This window comes from Nansenia antarctica (genome assembly GCF_963989245.1).
Source record: "Nansenia antarctica genome assembly, chromosome: 6".
NCBI lineage: Eukaryota > Metazoa > Chordata > Actinopteri > Argentiniformes > Microstomatidae > Nansenia > Nansenia antarctica.
In genome coordinates this window covers 18,910,622-18,935,244 of record NC_137676.1, presented here as the reverse complement: position 1 = coordinate 18,935,244, position 24,623 = coordinate 18,910,622, and the positions used below count along the sequence as shown (strand labels likewise).

At 43.3% G+C, this 24,623-nt stretch overlaps 1 pseudogene across 1 annotated transcript in view; it reads left to right on the top strand.

Annotated features, from left to right (window-relative positions):
• The window catches only part of LOC308160365 (acidic mammalian chitinase-like), a 685,529-nt pseudogene that overhangs the window by 572,814 nt on the left and 88,092 nt on the right, over window positions 1-24,623 (top strand). The window lies entirely within an intron of this gene.

The following is a 24,623-nucleotide window of genomic DNA, read 5'->3' as shown; positions in this document are numbered from 1 at the left end:
TGTGCTGTACTCTATGCTATGCTATAAATATCCTAACATTTCCTATCTCTGAACCTTATGTACCCGAGGGTTGTCATATTGCACATAGTATTATTGCACATTCATTTAAAGTGTCGCAGTTTGCAGGTTTGAAATGTTCACAGTTGTGTTTCAGTATTGCACTTGATTACAATCTAGTAGCTGCCATCAAATTGTCTAGATCAGCGGTTCCCAACCTTTTAGGACTCACGGCCCACTTTACAGATATGTCCAGTATTCGCGGCCCACTCAGACTTTTTTTCCGCGTGCACGCGCATGAAACGCGCACGAGCGCTCAAAACAATGACGTAATTTGACCAAAAACTAGAGGGAGCGTGGCAAAAAATAAATAAATAAATTGCGGTTAAACCATTAAAGCCGAGCGGCGATGTGTTATATAGCAGGTGATCAAATACCAAGATCGTAAATGTTGTATGTGTGGTGGAATTAGCAGTTTTAGACTGTGGTTAGGGTGGAAAATGTCGATCCCATCTGGCAACCCTGTTCGCGAGTCCGGGATGGAATGTAGCCAATCAAGAAGCGAGCTGACTTCTTCTTATCGGATGGAAATATCGGCGCACACCACACACAATACGATCAAGGCTGTTCAATCCAAGATTTTTTATCTTTTTAAAATTAAAACGTTTTTGTAACAAAAAAACGTCAATAAAACTTTTTTTTTGCCCATGATTTGGCGGCCCACTTGCAGTACTCTCGCGGACCACCAGTGGGCCGCGGCTCACAGGTTGGGAACCCCTGGTCTAGATTGTCCAGGGCCTAGAACCTAGGTCTTTGCTGTGTTCAGGGCCTGAATGGCCCTAGAGTAGAAGCTGAGCTTCAGTCTATTTGTCCTTGCGGACATGGTCCTGAACCGCCTGCCCGAGGGCAGCCGAACAAAGTGTTCGTTCCCAGGGTGGGATGGGTCTCTGGAGATCTTGGAGGCCTTCCTGAGGCAGCGTGTGTTGTACAGCTCTTCCAGAGAGGGGAGGGGGGCGCCGATGATCTTCTGGCCCGATCTCACGACTCTCTGTAGCGTTTTCCTCTCTGCGGCTTTGCAGCTGGAGAACCACTATAACCACAATATTGGCTACCATAGACAATGCTATATGCAGTATGCCAACATACGAAACATTGAAAGAGCCCGCAAGAGAAGGGAAAAATCAGTACAGGAGGCTGCAGGTGTGTTTTATAGCAATATAAGTTATTTATAAGAACAATATGATATAAACAAGCTAAGATATGACATGAACATTATTAACAATATGATATAAACACACTAAGACATATATGACATGAACATTATTAACAATATGATATAAACAAGCTAAGATATGACATGAACAAGATATGAACAAGGCATCAATGGGTCAGGGTCAGCCCTGTCAGGTCAGGTCCAGAAGATGTGCAGTGCAGTCCAGGGCTGAGCATCTGGGGTTACCTGGGGAAACAGATTAGGAGAGTTGTAAATAAACTAGGCTATAACTTTGGAAGCATTACTATTACAATGCATAGAGTATCATATGTCTCTCTCTCTCTCCCTTCCCTCCCCCCCCCCTCCCTTACAATGTAGTAGAAGCAGAAGGTCAAACTGAAAATGATACACCACCAAAGCCTAGACTTCTCCGCTCAAAGACTACCACTACGTTCAGCCTAAATAAAAAACCACATCTTCTTCCCGCCCAGTGCATAATATGCAGACGGGACAAATATTTCAGTTTTAGAGCTTGTATACTGCTCCTGCAAAAAAACAAAATGTGTGAAAGGGAGATGCACATGCAAATCTAACAACCTACCATGTACAGACATGTGTCGTTGTTTGCACTGCGAAAACACACTAGTGTTATAAATGTTCTCTAAACACTTGAATCTTTGTCTAGTCTCGTCAATTATAGGCAAGGCAAGTGAAGATACATTTAGTCTTGGGTTTTGTCTTACCAGCTCACCTCGTAAAAGTGAGACGATTGACAATATCAAAAACATGCTTGCACACACATATACTGTAACGTACTCACACACAAGTTAATGTTACTGGTCCCAATTTGGCACAATTATTACTGAAATGATTGAGAATAGACATAGTTGACATTGGTAACTTAGCTATTGTACCCTTTAAAGTTAGATAACTAGCTTGTTAATTCATTAGCTTAACAATCGCGGGTGACGTTTGGTTGGATTTTTCACTAAAATAGCATATTAGAACATGTTTGTATTGACACAACATGACATGGACTTGTTCATTAATATGTGATATGAATTAGTATGACGTGCAAATCTTACCTGAAACATTACTTGACAGTAAAGTTATCCGAAACAACTCAGTCTTCTCGTCTTTCCAGATAATACGTTGTTTACTTCCTAGTTCCGTATTTTGAAGGAATATCATTGGCAGACGTCAAGTCAGGTGACGCTTTAACGGGTTTTGATTGGTTAGCGGCATAGTAGCCCCAATCATTCTCCTTATTAACTTATGGATCGTAAGTTTACTTTTCATAAAACGTTGATCGACCAACGTCTACCAACTGACGGAAACATGTTCCCAAAAAAACTATTTAGCTTATATAAAAAAATCAACTAGTCTGTAGTTGTAGATCGATCATTTCACAAACGAAAGCAGATAGACAGCTTCGGCCCACCGCCTATAAGCTATGGCCAACATGAAGCTGCCTTCATAGTTTGTAAAGCAGTGTAATAACCATGATTTCCTTCCACTTGTTAAAAGAGTGGCATAGTGCACTCTACTGGTGGAGGTTGAGAAAAGCTTACGGCACCGGGTATTCCCAGGCGGTCTCCCATCCAAGTACTAACCCGGCCCGACCCTGCTTAGCTTCCGAGATCGAACGAGATCGGGCGTGTTCTTTTTTTATTATCTTTTATTATCAAAAACACATTTTACAGATATTTTGTTCACTCGGTTATTTACATTATTCACAAACACATACAGATACGATACGTAAATAACACAGTGAGACATGACAGACAGCACAACACAAAATGTGGGACAGACATAGAATAGACAAAAGACGACAACAAAAAAGACCAAGTAGCATACCAGGTCTTATCTATGCCTGGCAGCCCTTGGTCAAATCAGAAAAATCATAAAATTAACATAACAAATAAACCATACGAAAAATAATCCAAACGAAGAAACAATAAAGAATGCTACAACAAATAAAGAAATGATAAAACAATAAAGAATGATAAAGCAAAAGATACGACACATAAAAAAACGGTGATTCATGACAGACAGCGCAAAAAGTGGGACAGACACAACCCTAACCCTAACCCTAAACCCTAAACCAGAATAGACAAAACCAACATGAGACCAAGTAGCATACCAGGTCTTATCTATGCCTGGCAGCCCTTGGTCAACTCAGAAAAATCATAAAACAAACAAACACTAACTCAAAACCAAACACAGATACTAATCCTCTATATTAAAACCTAACATCCCTGATCCCGTAATAGTCACAAGTGCTATTATTGACAAAGTGTTTACCAAAATCTGCTTTCCCCAGTGTGTGCACTAACCTAACATCCTTTTTTAATAGTGACACAAACAAATCCCACACCCTGGTAACTTTCCCCTCATAATGTGCTACATTCCTCCTACATACAATTGCATACCTTACGTGACTCAACAAAAAATTAACCAAATCTACGTTCACTTCTTTCCTTTATTCCCACCACCCCAAACAATAACAATTCCTTCCATTCAATCTCATTCATGACGGTAACCCCACAGTGTACATTTAACAAACCCTTTACTTTCACAAATAAGACAGACAAACTTGGACATTTAACAAAAAAGTGTTCAAAATGTTCATCCCTCCCTTTACATACATCACATACCCTACCTACATTCCTATCCATTTGGTGCAAAACGACATTTGTGTAAACCCTATTGTGCCTAATCTTAAAATCATTGTGTTCACATTCTACGCTATTATATTTCACACCCAAATTTGTCCATACCTTTCCCACATCAAAACCTTCAAAAACCCTTTCCCACACCTTCTCTGACGCTGGCCTCACCAACCCATCACCCAGTAAATCCATATACTGTATATCCCTTTTGTTTTCACATCCTCAAACTTGACCTCTAAACCTTTCCTTTCTACCCTTAATTCTACCATCCTTTTTTCCTCACCTGCCTCTCCCTGTCCTAACATTAAAGTTTTCCATTCCCTACTTATACTGTCCCTAATTCTATTATACACTCCTGCAATCCTGTTATGTTTCTCAATAGGTTCTGTTATGTTTCTCAATAGGTTCTGGGTGTACACAATAATGTCGGATCCAGGTGCGGTGTAAGTAAAGAATGAGACGGAGATGTAATAAAATAAAGATTCTCTTTACTGAGACGTATGATTCATAGGTACAAACATAAACTCTTAGCCGGACAACAAAAAGGGGAGCAGTAGGGCTCAACACGTAGGTAATAATAACTCAGGCACTGCGGTCAATAATAAAGTGCACGAAAACTAAAGATTGAGCAAAGGGCTCCAAAGGCGGTACAAGGTTGCAAACCAGCAAACAAAGTCAAAGTTCAAATTACGTTCCGGGTAACGGATACGTGAAGTGGTAATACATACACAGGGTTCTGAAGCATTCCATACGGTGTAACACAAGTGATCGACTGACAAGGGAACAAGGAAATGGGACACACCTAAATACACTGACAAACACTCACAGGTGACAACAATCATTTGATAATTAGTCCAGGGCTGGAGCACTGTCGCTCTTCGACCAGTAGGGGCGATGGGGAGTCCTCTTCGCTGACCCCCCTTGTAACACAATCCCACCTATTCTTATATCCCTATTCACTGCCCTTATTCCCTGCACTATCTCCTGCTCTGTTTTGAAATTGTTCTCTGACACTAAATGTTTTAACTGTCTAAACCCTGCCTGTTCAAAGTGCTTACTAACTATCAATTCAGATGTCAATCCTCGTCTGGTTTCTTTGAAAAACATTAGGTTTAAAACATACAATACCAGCACATTTGGCATATTGGTGCACACTGCCCGTAAACATTTGACAAAGATGCAAGGGGGGCAATAGAAGTTCTAGGGACACAGTAGAGGGGAAAGCGGGTGTCTTTAGGAGACGTAGAGATGAGGGTCGGAAGATGTCTCAGGAGGAGCAGTTAAGATGTAACCTGAAGAGATTGGTCTTCAGTCTACGACGGAAGATGGGTAGTGACTCTGCCATTCTGACAGCCGTGGGGAGCTCATTCTACCAGCGGGGAGCCAGTGTTGTGAAGAGACGTGATCGGGCAGCCCGACTGCTGTGTAGAGGAGGAGGGGCCAGTCGGCCAGCCGAGGTGGAGGAGCGGAGTGAGCGGGCAGGGGTTTGGGGGGTTACCATTTCCTTCAGGTAGGCAGGGGCTGTCCCTTTAGCTACCCATTCACCATATCCTATACACCATATCCTATACTCACTCTCCCCTAATACACTCGTGTTCAAACACCACACACACACCCCTTTCCCTGTGTGCCTACCCCCTAAGTGAAAAGTGATTGCTGCGTGATCGCTGTACCCCGTGAATTTGTGTTGTATATCCCCTATTTCCTTTTCTATCCCCTGTGACACTAAACATAAATCAATTCTACTCTGCTTCAAAACCCCACTAACTACCTGTCTTCTCGAAAACTCTCTCTTACTTGTCTTCCTTAAAGGACACCCACTCCTCAGATATGGACACTCTTTTTTCTGTGAAGATGGCAGTTGATTTTATGGACCTGCAAATAGCACAACCTGGAAGTAAACAAAACCACAACTAATTAGCATCATCATACACGTTTTGTATCTAACATCTGCTGAACAGGGCCAACATTTTAATTAAATTAAATCTAAAGTATTTAATAAACTGTTTACAATCTTCACACCATGGCTAGCAAATGCTTGAAAAGCAGATGAAAGGAGGAAAACATTACACTCCGTCAATAGCTAATTATCTGACAACTATTGATAACTAACATTACAATATAGTAATTGAATGGTAAATGTCTTAAATTAATGCACATTAAAGATGACCCTGAATTAACTCTCATTTGCATAGTCATTGACTTCATGAATTTCAATTGTTTATATCAGCTTCGCCTTTTTATGTGTACTGATATTACCTAATTTTCTGTCCCTCCACTGTAACCAAGGATGCCTTGTTTTAAATTCCTTAGCCTGACTTTCAGTCCACAAGGCTGGCCAGGAGTTCTCAGTTGTCTCATCGTCTGAAACAAGGGGATATAAACATCATATTCTGATTGTTTTTGTACTGCACACAGACACACACGCACATGCGCACACACACAGTATCTAAGTTCTCTCTCCCCTTCCCCCGCATTCATTGATCCATCATCACACTACTATTCTGACAGAGAATAACTATACAGAGAATATTAACGCAGCTAACGTTAGTGAAGTTAGCTAGCTAGTTCTAGATACAATTCAATATACCAACAATAATACCCTGCTGTTACAGTTTACGTTAATGATAACGCATATCATATGGTACTTTCACTTACCACCAGGTGACGTTACGATGGCATCGGGTTGGTGCTGGATAGCATCAGCCTCATCATCTGGCTCTTTTTCTGTAACATTCGTGTTAGTGTTAGTGTCACCAGAAGCGGCAGTAGCTTCAGGGGAAGGCTTACGAAAACACTCACGAAAACACTCAAAAAGTGTCGTTTGCTTTCGCTTCATATCTGGGAAGTTTGAAAGTTCTGTCACAATAAGCGTTATGGTGCGTATTTGGCACAGGTGTGTATTTGGTACAGCTAGCGGGGTGGTTAGGCACGACGGGCGAAATATACAAACGCGGAGTAATACAAGATGTGTCAAGATTCCATTTAGCCGTGCGTATATCATGGATATTTGTACGGCTGGAACTCAAACTGACCAATAGAGACATGAATGGACCGGATCTATCTGTTGTATATAACACCGTTACGTATCCTCGCGCATTTTTAAGTGGGTATACGCAAATCCTTGGCCGTTCCTAGTGGGTATACGGCGTAGTCCCGCGTATCACGTAGACTACACCACTGCCTGAGAATACCACTCACACGACCACAGTGTACCAAAAAGATATATCACTTTATTTAATTAAATACAAGTTCAAGTTCATCAGCTCTGCGCGGGTTACTAGTGGGCCGCTAGGAGACCGGCCCTGCCACGACCTATCCCCCCTCCACACAGTCTGTTCCCCCCCCCGGGCAGCCCTCGCTCGGGAGCGGAGCTTGGTGGACGATACAGGGCTTCAACTCCGTACTACGTTAGCGGAGCGAGTTACGTGTGAAATTAGCAGGTGTTTTCATATAACATTTTATATATTATATAGCTGACTAGTGAGCCTGCATCAACCTTAATGCTATTCAAGTGCCAGAAGATTACATTTGTCTTCGCAGTTTAAGATACACACATTAATCTGCTGCGGTAGTAAACACAGCGCAGTAGAATGACGTCACAGTCGCCACCTAGTCTGGAACGCACGTCGAACGTTCGAACAATTAGCAAACGATTAGCAAGAGCGTTCGAAACGATTAGGCCTGCCAGGATTTGGCAGTGACAGGTTTTGGCATGACAGCACCACTGGGTCAGATTTTGCGTTCTTTTGGTCTTGCTTTTCATTGTTATGCTGATGATTTACAACTATATATGCCTATAACAGCAGGAAATGTCTCAGATTTAGTTACGTTAAAGACCTGTCTGGCTGCTGTGAAGGGCTGGTTATCAGCGAACTTTCTGCTATTAAATTCAGACAAGACTGAAATGATCAAATCCGGTCCAGCTAGACTAAATCATCCAAGTGATAGTCTTGTTTTGACCTTGGATGATTGTGTCATCCAGTGCAGGGACAAGGTTAAAAATCTCGGTGTCATTCTGGATCAGAGCCTCACAATTGACCCTCACATAAAGGGGGTGATAAAAATAGCATTCTTTCACCTCAGAAGAATTGCTAAAATTAGATCAATCCTTTCTTTTGAAGATGCTGAGGTTCTGATCCATTCTTTTGTGACATCCCGACTAGATTATTGTAATGTCCTTTTGTCGGGACTGCCAAAAAAGAGTTTTCATGGCATACAGATGGTCCAAAATGCTGCAGCTCGCATTTTGACTGGGTCAAAGAGATACGACCATATCTTGCCAGTGCTGGCCTCCCTTCATTGGCTCCCTGTCCATGTTAGAGCGGACTTCAAGATGCTGCTACTAACATATAAAGCTGTAAATGGCACTGCGCCTTCTTATTTAAAGGACCTTCTCAACCCGTGCCCTCAAGGGCTCTGCACTCACAAGGCTCTGCCCTGCTCATTGTTCCTAGAGTCAGAAAAAGGACAATCGGTGAGCGTGCGTTTTCCGTCCGTGCACCAACTCTCTGGAACCGTCTTCCATTAGACATCAGACAGGCTGAATCAGTGAAAGTGTTCAAAACTAAGTTAAAGACCCACCTGTTTTCTGTTGTCTATATGTCATAGGCTGAGTATTTGTGCTGTGTAATTATGTGTGTTTTTAAATTGAAATAGTTGTTTTTAAATTGTTTAAAATTGTTGTTTTTACCTATTGTATTTGTGCCGCGAAATGTTATGTTTTTAAATTGAAATAGTTGTTTTAAATTGTTTTAAACTGTGGCTTACCTATTGTAAAGCACTTTGATGTAAAGTGCTATACAAATAAAGTTATTATTATTATTACTAGTTGGCCGCTTATAAACTATTCTGCTTCCTACACAGAAAACGGCAAAATAGCTTTATACTAGCTTATCCTGATGTGATTTTGAAAATGTAAGGATACTGGGTGGCAAAGATATAACACATTTTTTTACTCACAAATGACCCCTCGTGGCTGATTATGTGTTAAATAGTTTTTGTCTTTAAATAACGATAAAATAATTGGTCATAAATGTATATGTTAGTGATCTCTAATTAAATATTTGTGTAAAAACCTATGTCCAATACTGTAGTGTTGTAGCGTTAGTGTTAGTATAATGAAGCAGTAGTTAAGAAGCTGTCAATGGACACTGCAGCACCCCCAGCCAAAATAAGTCGCAAAACAACTAGTGCTATCTGGGAGCACTTTATAATCAGCCCAAATCCGACACATGTGATCTGCAAATTATGCAAGACCTTAATAAGTAGAGGCAATGATGTAAAACATCTCACAACATCAGCTATGCACAACCATATGCAGTTTAAACATCGCATTATGACAATGTCTGCCCAAGCCCCCCCACCAAAAGCTAATACACAGCCACAACCAGCGTCTTCTTTGTAGCCAATAATGGCGGCATTCAATTCTAAAACACTTTACCCAGACAACCACCCGACCGCCAAACAAATGACTGAAACTGTGGGTGAAATGATTTGCCAGGACCTCTTGCCCTATTCAATTGTGGAAAACAAAGGTTTCCGTAAGCTCTTAACAGTCACTGCACCACGCTACAGGGTACCCTCGCGCATTCATTTCTCACGTACAGTTGTGCCAAACCTGTACAGTGATGTTAAATAAAAGGTGAGGAAATCCCTGTTAAACATAGAGGGCGATGTGGTACATTGTACCACAGACATTTGGACAAGTACATTTTCAACAAATGCCTACTACATGTCACTCACAGGGCATTGGGTAGGACGTGAGGTCACTGGATCTGGGGAAGTGACACACAGACGTGTCACTGCCCTACTCAACATGGCTGTGATCAATGTGGATCACACTGCAGCTAACATATTAGATCAGCTCCAGCAACTCCTTGCAGTATGGCAAAATGGTCAGTTTTCTGTGCAGTTTTTTGTGACAGACAATGCCTCAAACATGGTGAAAGCCATGGCTGATGGTGGCTTTGTGCATATCAGGTGCATGGCTCACTGCCTGCACTCGGTAGTTTCAAATGCTCTGAAACAGTGCCAAGGAGTGAGCCACGTCATCACCATCGGCAGAAAGATCAAAGCGTTTGTGCATCGCTCAAACAAAGCGAATGTGAAACTCCACCAAATCCAGGAGGAGATTGTCCTCCCTGTGAATGCCCTGGTGCATGACGTGTCCACCAGGTGGAATTCTACATTCCACATGCTCCAGCGGCTGCTAGAGCAGAAAAGGGCGATCATTTCCATGGGGACACAGATGGATTTAGGGGGCTCATTCTCGCACCACCAATGGCACCTAGTGGAGGCCACTGTAAATATTCTGCAGCCTTTTGAGGAAGCAACACTCAATGTCTGTGACGATGTTAGTTATCCCGTGTGTGCAGGCTCTCAAAACATCTTTGGGTAACTTGATGGCAACTGAAGCAGTGCCAGAGGCTCGCAAGCTTGCAACCTTCTTAAAGACACTGTTGGTTGAACGCTTCCAGCCACTCTTTGATGAACCCACTGGCCCGTACTTTAAGGCCACCCTCTTGGATCCCAGATTCAAGATGATGCCCAAGTCACTTCTCAGTGAGTCAGACTTTAATAAGCTGAAGGCTGATGTTGTTTCTGAGGTGGATCACAAGTTGACTCAGCTGAATGGAGAGCCTGCTGCTGCAGCTGCTGTTCCAGGTATGGAGCAAGGAGAGGGCACTCACAGCAAAAGCCTCTTTTGGGGGGCAATGCAAAGTATGTCAAAGAAATCTGAGACAGCTGTGTCAACTCACCTGTCCGCCCTTAGTGCAGTAGATAACTACCTAGCAGAGTGCAACACAGAGTCACTGTACTCAGATCCACTGGTCACCTACTGGTCAAGTAAGGTGGTCACATGTCCAGCACTGGCATACGTGGCAGTGAAGTATTTGTCCTGTCCTCCAACAAGCGTTTCATCAGAGAGACTATTTAGCACAGCAGGAGATGTGTCTCCCCATCGCTCCAGACTGCTCCCAGCTCACGTGCAGCAGTTGGTTTTCACCAAATACAACTTGGGGAAGTTTGAATAATTGTACAAATAAAAGAAGTGCAGTATTTGTGGCCATACATTAAGAAGGGTGTTCTTTCAGAGGAAGGTTATTACGGTGGCCGACAAGGGCAAACGCGCTGCAAATACCGAAACGCGCTGCATATAGAGAAACGCGCTGCATATAGAGAAACCGACAAGGGCAAACGTGCTGCAAATTACGAAACGCGCTGCAAATACCGAAACGCGCTGCATATATTCAAACCGAAGGGCTCATTCTATGCCCTACACCCTACGAAGGGTTCGTAGAAGCTTGTGCAGTGGAGGGATTCTTTATTGGGAATTCACAGCCGACTGAGACACTCTCCCCTCCCGCGACGGAGGGTTATCAGCCTGGCTGGGGTTCCATACTATAATTGTGTTAGTATTAATGTTAATACTATAATTGTGTTAATATTAAATAATAAACCGTATCAATGCCTGTCTTCCAGGCTGCCATGTTTTGTCCTTTCTGTGGCCAAGATCTGGGGACTGTTCAAGTCTTCTGTGGCTCATGTGGCAAAAATGTACAGTTTTTGGCAGCACCTGAAGGCAATGCATATGATTAAACAGTTGGGTATAGGGAGTGTTTTTGAGTCCCACTGCCATGGGGTAGAAACAGGTCTTATGGCCTGAACTTTTGGTCTTGATAGACCTCAACCTCTTACTAGCAGGGAAGGGGTTCAAACAAATGGTGTTCAGGGTCAGAGGGGTCTGCCATAATCTTTCCTGCACTTCACCTGGTACTCAAGGCGTATAAGTTAAGTCCTGAAGAGAAGGCAGATCAGATGATGTGCTGCAGCTTGTCCTAGCAGAAAATGTTGTCTTTATTATATTTTTCTTTCTTTTTGTTTATCAGGCTCAGCATCAGACAGCCCCACAGAAGAGGATCTGATTCGAAAGTACTTCCATGGTGGCTACAGCTACGATGAAATTTTGGATTTCCTGGCAACGACTCACAATGTTAAAATGAGCCTTCGCTCTCTGAAGAGCAAATTGAGAAGTTTCTCTTTGTGCAGGCAAACAAATTACTCTCCTGTTGCTACTGTATGTTCTGCCATACAAGAAGAGCTGAAGGGACCAGGCCAGCATTATGGTTACCGTTCGATGTGGCAGACATTGCGTCAGAAGTACTCTCTGACAGTGAGTAGGGATAAAGTCATGGCTTTGATGAGAGAGCTTGATCCGTCAGGAGTTCAACTTCGTGCAAGACGAAGATTTGTAAGGAGAGTTTACAGCTCCTATGGACCAAACCATGTCTGGCATGTGGATGGCTATGATAAATTAAAACCATACGGTTTGGCCATTAGTGGCTGTATAGATGGCTACTCCCGCAAAGTGCTGTGGTTGGTGTGTGGAGCAAGCAACAATGACCCTGGGGTCATTGCTCAATACTACCTGCATTATGTCTCAGAATGTGGGGTCATACCAATGCGGCTTCGCACGGACTGTGGCACTGAAAACGGCACAATGGCGGCAATCCAGTGTGCCTTAAGATCTTCACACACCGATGACTTTGCTGGGGCTGCCAGTCATATGTATGGCTCCTCAACAGCAAACCAACGAATCGAAAGCTGGTGGTCATACTTCCGCAAACAGAGGTGTCCTCAACTTTTAAAATATTTCTTACACCCCTAGTAGGGAACACAGTATCTTAAAATACCCATGGAATTTCATTCGTTCTGATTACTTGGTGGTACATCTAGTTGTTGGAGCATTGATTTCCATTCCACTGAACTGATCAGAAACACCTTAAAACACAGAGGGACCCCTTCTATTTAGTAAATACCTTTTGTGGCACTGCAGGTTTTCTGTTGTTTGATGATCATTATGCTAATTCTAAATCCATTACATGGAAATGCATCACCTACAACAAACTACATCTCTAATTTGAGTGTTTTTTCAGATCTCAATTCTGGATGGACCTTATGAATGACCTGAGGGAGAGAGATTTGTTCAGTGGCAGTCATGAGCACACATGCCTAGTGCGGTTTGTGTTCATGGGTGTGCTACAGTGGGACCTTGATGAATGCAGGGAAAAGTGGAACACACACACCATCAGACCTGTTCACCAGTCTCGTTGTCCATCTGGGAAACCAGATGTCATGTACAACCTGCCTCACAGGTTTGGTCAATTAAAATAATTTTTTCATTCGTGCACTTCTACATTCACAATTCACATGTACTTCTAATTGTCTAAAATGCAATCAACTGTAGTTGCCTGTTGAGTAGCTTTTCTCAAAAAAATGATTATTTGATACAATGATACATTTATAACAAAATGTTTTAATGAAAACAGTACAGTTAGTGTGCCAGTTAACTGTTACCCACAGGTTTGGCGGAACTGACTGTGGGTTCAAAGTCCCACCACACGAACTGGGCCAGTTTGTTTCGGAGTCTACCTACAGTCCATGTGGAGATCAGCATCTCCAGGGACACTTTGAGAACCTGCAGAGAAGGCTTGGTCTGATGCAGGCCTTGACCTGGCAGTCTGGTGTACAGAACTATATCAGACTGAAGAACATGGCTGATATGTCATGATATGTGAGTACACATTTCAAAGAACAAAGTTAACCCTTTAACTACTGAAATCTAGTTAAGCCAGTTTAGTTTACTGTAGTCCAAACCCTGGGGAATTTTGTATCCCAAAGTCCATGTTGTTCTGAAACTCATTGTAATTCATGGCCATCGGTATCTCTATTGTGTTGGCGCAGGTTCTGCTCATTGGGAAGCGTGATGTCCGCAGAAAAAGCAGTTTGGGTGGTGGCTGGATCCCAGAGGGAGGCAGTGCGTCGAGTCCTGTGGCGAACATGAGGATGTCCTGGAGGAAGATTCCTGTTTGTTTCTCTGAAAAAAGTAGATTTAGTTTAGTTGTAAAATACAATATTTCAATGGAACTGCCAGCAATAGAAGATGATATCAAGATGACATAATTAAAAGATCTGGGGACTGTTCAGGTCTTCTGCAGGGTAGGGAGTGTGTTTATGATGAGATAATTAAAATAAACCTTCTGTGTCAAGAAGATAGTCTCTCCAGAATCCGAGTACACGGGTTTCTTCCTGTCGCCTTGTGCACCCTGCTTCACTGAGCTGAAAAATAAAAATACCTACGGCTTAAATTCAGATGTCAATCCTCGTCTGGTTTCTTTGAAAAACATTAGGTTTAAAACATACAATACCAGCACATTTGGCATATTGGTGCACACTGCCCGTAAACATTTGACAAAGATGCAAGAAATACATTGAAAATCCACACAATTCTGAGTAAACTAGCAAATGTGTAAAGGTTGCATCTGTCAACACAGCTTACCTGTAGAAGTTGTTCTGACCCCGGGCACATTTGTCTTGTTCCTGGACTGCGGTTTGTCCTCCATCCTAGTTTTACCCCAAAAATTAGCAGTTAATTTAATGACAGTGTTATTGGCTTAGTAACTAAAACAGCACACATTACATGTAGTTTGGCTTGGTGAATTAATGAAATTATTTACAGGCATTTCATAATTTCAGGTTCACACATTCAACACTAGAGGATATGGATTTTCTTACTTGATGAGATGCTGTCTGTAAGCGTCTGGCAGGTCTGGAAAAAAACAACAATTTAAACTGCTGTACTGTATTGTGCTGCTTGTGCAAGAAAAGTTCATGTTGACTGTGCTGTGTTTTACCCTTGCAAAATGTTCTCCATTCTTGGAGTGCTCACTTCATTTGGAGTGCTCACTTCATTTGGACCGTCCCACACCTGCATACAACACACAAATGACAGATTAGATCAAATGAAAATATTATCAAAATATTGTCAATTCACTTCATTTAAGGAGAAATGCCATGATGCAAACTGATAGGTTATAGTTCAATGCTATTTTCTGACTTAGCCTGTTTGTAGGACAGGTGATGATAACCAGCGCTTAGTTCTACAGACCTTAGTAGGCTTTCAGACACAAAGAGACGCGGAGTCAAAAGAGCTCAGTTTACTTGCGCAAGGAGAGTGATTCAGATAGACCGTGTTTAAGGGTCAGTCCAAATGGATCTGAAGTTCCACTCGCTTTGTCAGCCTTTTTATTACAACAGAATGGAAAGCATGTGGTTCAGTTCTCATACAGAATGGAAAGGAGGAGGCAGTGGTGAACCTATCAGTGTCCTAGAAAAGTGGGGTGATGTTTCAGAACGAATCATTTAAGCAGACGTGGCCGTGAGGCGACCAAAACCTGTTTTCGAAATCTGATAAGCAGGGGAGAGAAGGGGAAACAGAGTCCAAGGTTCACACAATCATTAACATAGCCCACAGACAGGCTGTAGAGTTTCACACAGTGATACAGAGAATTATATAGAGTTATACAGAACATCTAACTTTTATCATTTAACATTGTGAAAACATCGTCTTTAACTCTAACATTTCCCTGCTGTTTTTCATAATTTATCACGATACAAACATCCGTCTCTTTATTCAGGTAGAGCTATCTTGTTTCCACATTTTCTAGTTCAACCGTCATTCAACGTCGCCGTACAGATCACATACATGAATATTCATTTTTCTCAATTTGGGTTAGAGGCTGGTACTTCGGTTCCATCATAATCTCTCGAGTCAACATTTGTTGTACAAATATTCCTGAAATCAGTTTGTTAGTCATAGCTTTGAAGCAGGGGAAGACACAACAAACGAGCACAGCCAGAAATATCATTACAACAAAGAAAATCATTAGTCCTTTTACTAATAGTTGTTTCATGCCTCCCAAGTTCAGCCAATCCAACCATCCCCACGCATTCTGATCAGTGTGGGATGTTGTCAGGATGTGTTGCAAGTCACGGAGTCGGTTCAAAGCGTCAGTCATATTGGGCAAGTGTAAGTTGTCTGTGATGTAAGTGCAGCATGTGGTGTTAAGCATCACACATGTTCCTCCTGCCACTGCAGTCAATAGGTCAAGAGCCATTCTGTTCTGGAGTACCATCAGTCTGATCTGATCGATTTCGCGGTTCTGGGCTTCGTTTATCGTAAGGGATGCATTTACAAATGTCTCTAATTGATAGTTCAGGGTTTCTATGCGCAGGGAATGCTTCCCTATCCCTATCCCGGGGAACAATGCAAGTACAATCTTTTGACTAGTAGTCCAAAGTTTCTTGTCATCTGGGACATCACTGCCCCAGATTGGGTCGTGTGCCTGGACTTGGGTGTCTCGTTTGGTTCGTCGGGAGGAGATGTCATGGGTCATGATGTAAGTGTGTTCTGATAGGACAACGGGAGCACACACCCCGGCCCAGTTATCTGGGAGATGAGTGTATGCCTTATTCCCACAGACCCAATATATCCCCTGTACTGGCCGAGTGCCATTTCTAGGGAAATCGTTCATTCTCTGCCATTCTTGAACCATTCTTAAACCTTTAAGGCTCTCATCGAGATCCGGATCGAGCTGTACTCTGCCCTTTCCTATAATGTACTGTGATCTTGTCTCTGGTATTCCTAAAATGTACTCTGATATTATTGTCTCTGGTATTGTCCAAGTAATTTGGCATCTTATCTTAGGGAGTTTCCCTAGAGAAATTGTTCCTTTCTTCCTAGTAAAGCAGTTAGCGAGCTCGACCCCAGGTTCGAATCTAACTAGAGGGGTCAAGAGTGGTTTGGGCAAATGGAGATGCAAGGGGAGCGTTTCTGCGCATAGGGGCCTAATGTTCCAGAAATATGGGGATTTGTCTTTTCCACTTATTCTGCTTATGAGGCACTCTGTTTGTCGACTTGAGAGCGGAACCACCCACAGAGTGGGGTGGCTGGCTGAGACAGGCAAATGAGAGCAAACATAACAGTCAGTCATATTCCTATTCTGCGCCTGTCGGTGAACATATTTGTACCATGTGTTAGTCAGAAAAGGGTGTGTGGCGGTGTCTGTCTCTTGTGTTAGGTCAGCCAGATATCGTCGTGTTCGTGTATTAATATCAGTATCTTGCTCTGGAGTCTGTCCTATGATTAACAGAGTGAGGCCTAAGGCCAGGAACACCATTGTCCAAAAAAGATGTGGTCCCCTCATTCTAAGAGGTAGTGGATCGGGAGAATTCTTCACCGGTTTGAGACGTACCGTCCACTACTAGGACGACCCCCTTTGTAGCCGGACTTCCACCACTACCCGTCGTTCGAGGGGAACAATGTCACTTTCTTACAATGGCTTTGGTGTATCCACGTATCTCGTTCTGCGATCTTGACAGCAGTTGGGGTGCTCAACAGTACTTCAAATGGCCCAACCCACCGCGGGCTGTGCCAATGTTTTCTCTTTATTTCTTTGATGAGGATCTGGTCACCAGGTTGTAGTCTTGGATCCTGTAGGGAGACAGAAAGGTCTGGCAGATTATTTGTTCTGGCTATTTCCTGTTTCCTAAATAGCTGGGTCATCCACGTGGCCAGTGTGTTTTCCGTTTCTGCCAAATCTACTTCCCTAATGTCGTCTACTATGGGTAGTCTAAACCTTCTCCCATTTACTATTTCAAATGGGGACAGACCCGTAGGTGTCGGTGTTATTCTCATGTATGTTTCCACTAGAGAAACACACTCTTCCCACCTTCGCCCCGTTTCTTCCATTGCTTTCTTAAGTCTTAGTTTTATTGTGCCGTTTGTTCTTTCTATCAATCCTGCACTTTGAGGGTGATAGGAACAGTGATTCTTTAGTTCAATGTCCAGGTGTTTGGACACGTGTTTGATCAATTCGTTCACGAAATGTGAGCCATTATCACTATATATTCTTTCTGGGATGCCGTGGTTTGGAATGATGCGGTTACATATGGCTTTGGCCACTGTAAGTGCATCATTCGTTTTTGAGGGTACTATTTCAACCCATTTTGACATTGGACAGATGAGGGTCAAACAGTATCTGTACTTGTTTGGCCCAGAGCTGTGGAGTTCGATAAAATCCATATGCATGTGTTGAAATGGATGTTTTGCAGAGGGGAACTTGCCCCTCTTTGGTCTTTCATTTCCTTGTGAATTATGTTTGCAGCAGGTCATACACGATCTACAAAAGTTTTTTGAAAATTGTGTGTAATTATATGTGTGGAAATGTTCATTAATCCTGTTAATCATCCCTGCTGTTGATACGTGGCAAACCCCATGTATCAAATGAGCTGCTGTTTTGTAGAGACTCTGTGGTAAAACAATTTTCCCATTTATTCTATAAACTTTGTCCGTCCCTAGGACTGCGTTGTCTCTAGCCCATTTAATTTTTTCTTTGTCTGATGCATTGTTCTGCATGTCTATAATAGCTTCAAATGGTATTGGCTGCGGAAGTGGTTTTGTGTTGACGAGAATCTCAGTTCCGTATTTACCCGCAGCTGCTTCTTTTGCTGTTCTGTCTGCAAAATCATTTCCTTTCGATGTTCTGTCTGTTCCTTTGGTGTGTGCAGCGCATTTGCATATAGCTAGGGAGCGAGGTAGCAGAACTGCTTCCAGTAATTTGGTCAGCAGTTCTGAGTGTGTTATGGATTTTCCTGTAGAGGTTTTCATTCCTCTCCTAGCCCATTGTGCAGCGAAGGTGTGTGTCGCTGAATATGCATATTGGCTATCGGTGTATAATGTGATGTCTATTCCTTTGGCTGCTACACATGCTTTTGTTAATGCTACTAATTCAGCTGCTTGAGCTGAATGTGAGTGTGGTAGTTTGCCAGCTTTGATGATTGATGTGTCTGATACTACAGCGTATCCTGTCATGTTCTGTCCTGTCAGTGACTTTGAGCAAGACCCATCCACATACCACACTTCTCCTTTCCCTAGTGCAGTATCTTTTAGGTCTCGCCGTGGTTTGCAAGTTTGTTCTGTTTGCTCTTTACACGAATGGGGGTTTCCATCATCTGGGGTGGGCATCAGTGTAGCGGGGTTTAACACTGTGCACCGTTCTATGCTGATGTGAGGTTGTGACAGTAGCGTGGCTGTCAGAGCGAGGAAACGAGCTGGTGAGAGGAACGCCATTTTTGTTTCATTCAGCAACATGGAGACAGCGTGCGGTACTAATAACCTCAACGGGTGGAACAGGACTATTTCTGCCGTGCACTGTACTGCCATTGCTGCCGCGCAGACAGCCTGAACGCACGGTGGAAGTGCCAATGATACTGGGTCTAAACGTTTAGAGTAGAACCCAATGGGTTGCTGTTTTTCTCCATGTTTTTGAGTCAATACTGAGGTCATAAATCCTTGTTTGCAATCTACCATCTGAGTAAATGGTTTCCCATAGTCTGGTAATGCGAGTACGGAGGAGCTTACTAGACTTTGTTTTAGTGTATTAAATGCATCTAATGCTTCCGTGTTCCAATCGAGTTTATCGCTCATTTTTAATGTGTCTGTGTATATCAGATTCAGCAGGGGTTGGGTGATGGCGGCATATTCCGCCACCCAAGCCCTGCAGTAGTTTGTCATTCCTAAGAACTGCATCATTTGTTTCTTAGTCCGTGGTTGTGGTGTTGCCGTCATTGATGTTTTTCTGTCTGGGTTAATGCGACGCCCTTCTTTGTTTAATGTGTGTCCTAAGAACACAACTGCTTCTTGACATATTTGCAGTTTCGATTTCGATACTTTACTTCCTGTTTTTTCCAGATGCTGTAGCAACTGGATCGTGACGGCCATACATTCCTGTTTGGTGGGGGCGGCCACCAGCAGGTCGTCTACATATTGCAGAATCTGTGAGGACTCTGGAATATGAAGGTCCGCCAGGCAATTTTGCATTGCCTGGTGGAAAATCATTGGACTTTCAGACCACCCTTGTGGCATGCGTGTGTATGTGTATTTTTTGTGTTCGTATGTAAATGCGAACCACCCCTGTGAATCTTTATCCACTGGGATGGAGAAGAACGCATTGCTAAGGTCTATAACAGAGAAGTATGTTTGTCCTGCAAATAAACTGTTTAGTAGAATGTGAGGATCTGCTACGACTGCAGCCGCGCCCTGTGTGGCTTGGTTTACAGCTCGGAGATCCTGCACCATTCTCCATGACGTTTGGTCTGCCTTTTTTACAGGAAATATTGGTGTATTGCATTCTGCGTCGGGGCATTCCCTAAGAATGCCTGCTTTTATCATGTCCTGTATAACTGGTTTGATACCCATGCGGGCGTCGTCTTTTAATGGGTATTGTCTGACATTGGGTCGATAAGTTGATTTGGCTTTGACCCGTACTGGTTTTACTTTAAAAATTAATCCCACATCGGTCTTTCCTTTGGACCAGAGGCTATCTGGAATCACTTTAAGTGCATTCTCAGCCTCTGCACTCAATAGTATTATTTGTCATTCGTCCAAATTCGTGTGTGGTGTCATTGTTGTAACCCATGCTAGGCTTTTTCGTTCTATATTTTGGTATCGCTGCCAGCCCGGTTTCTCACTCATGTCTTCCCACCCCTGACATATGCTTGCTACCTGCCGAGTGAAACTACCCAGCTGCTTCCACTCGGTACCTGGACCAATAGCAAGTGAGAGGTGGGGATACTGAGTCGAGCCCAGCAGTTTCGTTGCCTCTGGGGTTAGCGAGGTTGAAACTGCTGCGTTTCCTAGCTCGTCTTGGTAGAGGTAGCTAAGAACTGTTCTCTGTGGCCCCATTCTATCGAATAGGGCTTGATAGGGCGGGTCAGGCCCTGGCTTTTTAGCATATCTAAGGGTGATATGCAGTTCTGTTGGTTTCATTCTGGTCTGTCCCTCTCGTGGGGATACATAACTAATCAACGTTTTGGCCGTTTCAGTTGGGGCTGGATGTGGTAGTTTGAGGGACCAGAAATAGTGCGGTTGTCCTAACCCATGTCGCACCATTAACTGGTCTTCTGCTCTTTCAGTTGGTCCTACTGCACGTACTCCTCCAGCTACTGGTATAAGTCTAAGTTTTAGTAGGCATATGCCATCTCTCCCTAGGAGATTTACTGGACAGTCTGGAATTAGTGAGAACGATAATTTACCCTCTATACCGGAGAGAGGGTCGATTATGTCTAAGGGTTGTGATACTTGATGTCTGCTAATTTGACCATTTGCTGATTTAACGCAGTGTTCTGTTATTGCTGGCCACATATTTGCCAATTCCACTGTAACCACAGAGGAGTCCGCCCCTGTGTCACATAAGAATACGATGCTTTTTCCTTCTATTTTTATTCTTCTCATTGGTTTAATTTTGTTATATGAGAGCGACCAATTTGTCATTACTTCTGAAATGTCCAATAGGGGTGTGTCGCCTGTCTTTTCAGGTTGTAAGCCTGTGTCTGACCAGTCTGAGTCTGAGTCTGATCCCTGACCGTCTAGTCAGTGTTGTTGTTGGTGGACAAAATGTCCCTCATTGTTGTTGTATCCCTGTCCCCCCCGGTTGGCCCCCTGTTGGTTCTGTTGTTGATATCCCTGTTGGTTATCCCCCCGTCTGTCTTGTCTGTGGTTTTGGCACTCTCTGGCCATGTGGCCTTCTTGTCCACAATTATAACAGAGGAATTTCCCATCTTTATTTAAGCCCGTTCTTTTTTGATTTCCCCCCCCCTCTCTGTTTTGTCCCTTGTGTCCTTTGTACTGATTGTTTCCTCCCCCACCCTGGTTGTGATTCCCTTTATTTTGTTTCCCTTGGTTGTTCCTATTTCCGCCTGAGTTTCCTCCCACATAACAACATATTTCTGTCCCGTCCTCTGTCTCTAGTATCAGCTGATTTCTCTTTTTGTCTTTCTTTCGTCTGAGATCCTCCACTGCATGCTCTGCATAGTTCATGCATTCTGTCACTCCACCAGTCTTGTGGTTTATATTATGCTTCCTAATGAAGTCTGCTATGCCCGCTGAAAAACCTCCCATAAGGGCGGCCTTCAGTTGTTGTTGGTAAGGTGAAGCGTCAGTGGGGTCATGTGGTAGTCCCCCGTGACGTCTGAACACTTGTTCACAGCGGCCTCGGTACTCCTGGAGTGACTCGCCGGCCTTTTGCTGACACGATGTTATTTTAGTGTAGTCTGTTACGGGTGCGAATACTCGACGAACCCTGGTTATTAACGCCTCCATTGCAGTGTTCAAAGCTTCGCTGCGAGTTTCTAGGGCCGCATGGGCTTCATCCCTGCCTGTAAAGTCGTCTCTTACCCTGGCCCACTCGTATTTATATATAGTCTGACAGGCCTGCACCATCTCTGGTCCATTTAGCCCGTACGAATCTCTGAGTTGGTTTAACCCATTGCAATGGTCGTCTATGTTTTCTCTGAAGTGTGGTACACTCTCACAAGCTGCCCTGCAGTCTGTGACAGTCCATGGTCGGTATACTGACATGACCCCTCTTACGATGGGGTTCGCTACTTGGACCATAGGTGCTATGATTGTTGCATCATCCCCATTGTCCAAATCATTGGGTAAGGGCGGGTATAATTGCTCCACTGGCTTGCCGTTGGATATTATCCCAGAATATGCCGGCGGGTCAGTGGGGGGCGGGGTGGTGTTATGATCTTGTATTCTTCTTAATATGAGTGGTGTTTTTGGTCTACGCTTTTCCTCTTTCCCTGTCCCTAGCCCCCACCCTTCTTCTTTCCTGCTCTCCCTCTCTCTCTCTCTCTCTGTCTCTCTCACTCTCTCTGCCTCTCTCTGTCTCTCTCTCTCTGTCGCTCTCTCTCTCTCTCTTGCACTCCCACTTGCCTGCGTCTCGTCATCTGGGTCAATCATCGTGAGCACTGTGCGCTTGGTCCCTGTCATTTTCCTAGCTGCTTGATTTAACCATATTTTAGCGCATATAACTTCTTTTTCTATTTTCTTTTCATCTTTCTTGCCTCTCTTGGTTTCTAATATAAGTTGTAGGCGTTCTAGTAAGAGTTCGCACGCTGCTGGGTCTAATTGTCCTTTAAAACCAAACGTTTTATCCCATTTTCTCAAATACTTCGTACTTTTGGGGAAACAGTATTTCATAAATTTAACATCGAGTTCCCCTTTGTCTTTTTTCCCTTTGCTATTTGAACAGCTACAATTACCCATTATTTATGTGTGTGTGTGTGTGTGTGAATGTGTGTGTGTGTGTGTGTGTGTGTGTGTGTGTCTGTCTGTCTGTCTGTGTGTCTGTGTGTGTGTGTGTGTGTGTGTGTGTGTGTGTGTGTGTGTGTGTGTGGTGTGTGTGTGTGTGTGGGGGCAGCTGTCTAGGGGGAAGGACCAAGCAAGGCGAGTCTACCCTAAATAGACTCTTTAGTGAAACCCTTCAGTCTAAAGTCCAACTCTCCTATGATTCATATGAACCGCCATAAATATAGAGCAAGCAATAAACTCCATCAACTAACTCTCTCTCTCTCTCTCTGTCTCTCTCTCTCTCTGTCTCTCTCTCTCCCTCTCCCCCTCTCTCTCTCTCTCTCTTACTCAAACACATACACTTGCTCTCTCTGTCACACACACTCTCTCTCTTATCTCTTACTCAAACACATACACTTGCTCTCTCTGTCACACACACTCTCTCTTATCTCTTACTCAAACACATACACTTGCTCTCTGTCACACACACTCTCTCTTATCTCTTACTCAAACACATACACTTGCTCTCTGTCTTAAACACACATTATTTATGTCAATTCTTCTGTTTTTACTAGACAACGTGTCGTTCAAAACCTAATTTCCTTAATTCACCGCAGTGTGCGTCGCGGATGACAGAGCGTTACGTTGATACCGTGAGGTTTCAACTCTGCTCCTCCGTTCGTCACCAGTGACAATCAATTTCTCACAGGCATTCGCTTCCGGTCATAGTTATCAGTTTCCAGTCTTAGTCTGTTGTTTACACAGCACAAGGACATTCATTTATTTTTCAAAATGGATTCCTTTCGTATGTCAAAAACTCCACAGTCTAATTTTCCATTAGTCTACTGTTTACATAGCATAAAAAGATATTCATCTGTCTTTTAAAGTGGATTCTTTTGCATGTCAAACAACTCCTATTTTGTACAATTTAGGATAGATAGACTTTATTCATTTCGATTGCAATCTTTCTTTTTATATTATATTTACCGGTGTTCTTTGTATCTGTTGCCTGGCCTGGGATCTCGTCGGTCGTCTTTTCAAGGATCAAAGCTTCGACATCTAGCCGGCCTGGACCGAATTCAACGTTCCAGGACTTTGTCCGGGTCCTGGATCCGGGCTGTCGACAGACTGTCGGCGTTGTCGAGTCTTCTCCCCTCTTCAAAGACGACGTTTGAGATCCGGCTCAGAAGGACCAAAAATGATTGGTTATAGTTCAATGCTATTTTCTGACTTAGCCTGTTTGTAGGACAGGTGATGATAACCAGCGCTTAGTTCTACAGACCTTAGTAGGCTTTCAGACACAAAGAGACGCAGAGTCAAAAGAGCTCAGTTTACTTGCGCAAGGAGAGTGATTCAGATAGACCGTGTTTAAGGGTCAGTCCAAATGGATCTGAAGTTCCACTCGCTTTGTCAGCCTTTTTATTACAACAGAATGGAAAGCATGTGGTTCAGTTCTCATACAGAATGGAAAGGAGGAGGCAGTGGTGAACCTATCAGTGTCCTAGAAAAGTGGGGTGATGTTTCAGAACGAATCATTTAAGCAGACGTGGCCGTGAGGCGACCAAAATCTGTTTTCGAAATCTGATAAGCAGGGGAGAGAAGGGGAAACAGAGTCCAAGGTTCACACAATCATTAACATAGCCCACAGACAGGCTGTAGAGTTTCACACAGTGATACAGAGAATTATATAGAGTTATACAGAACATCTAACTTTTATCATTTAACATTGTGAAAACATCGTCTTTAACTCTAACACAAACTG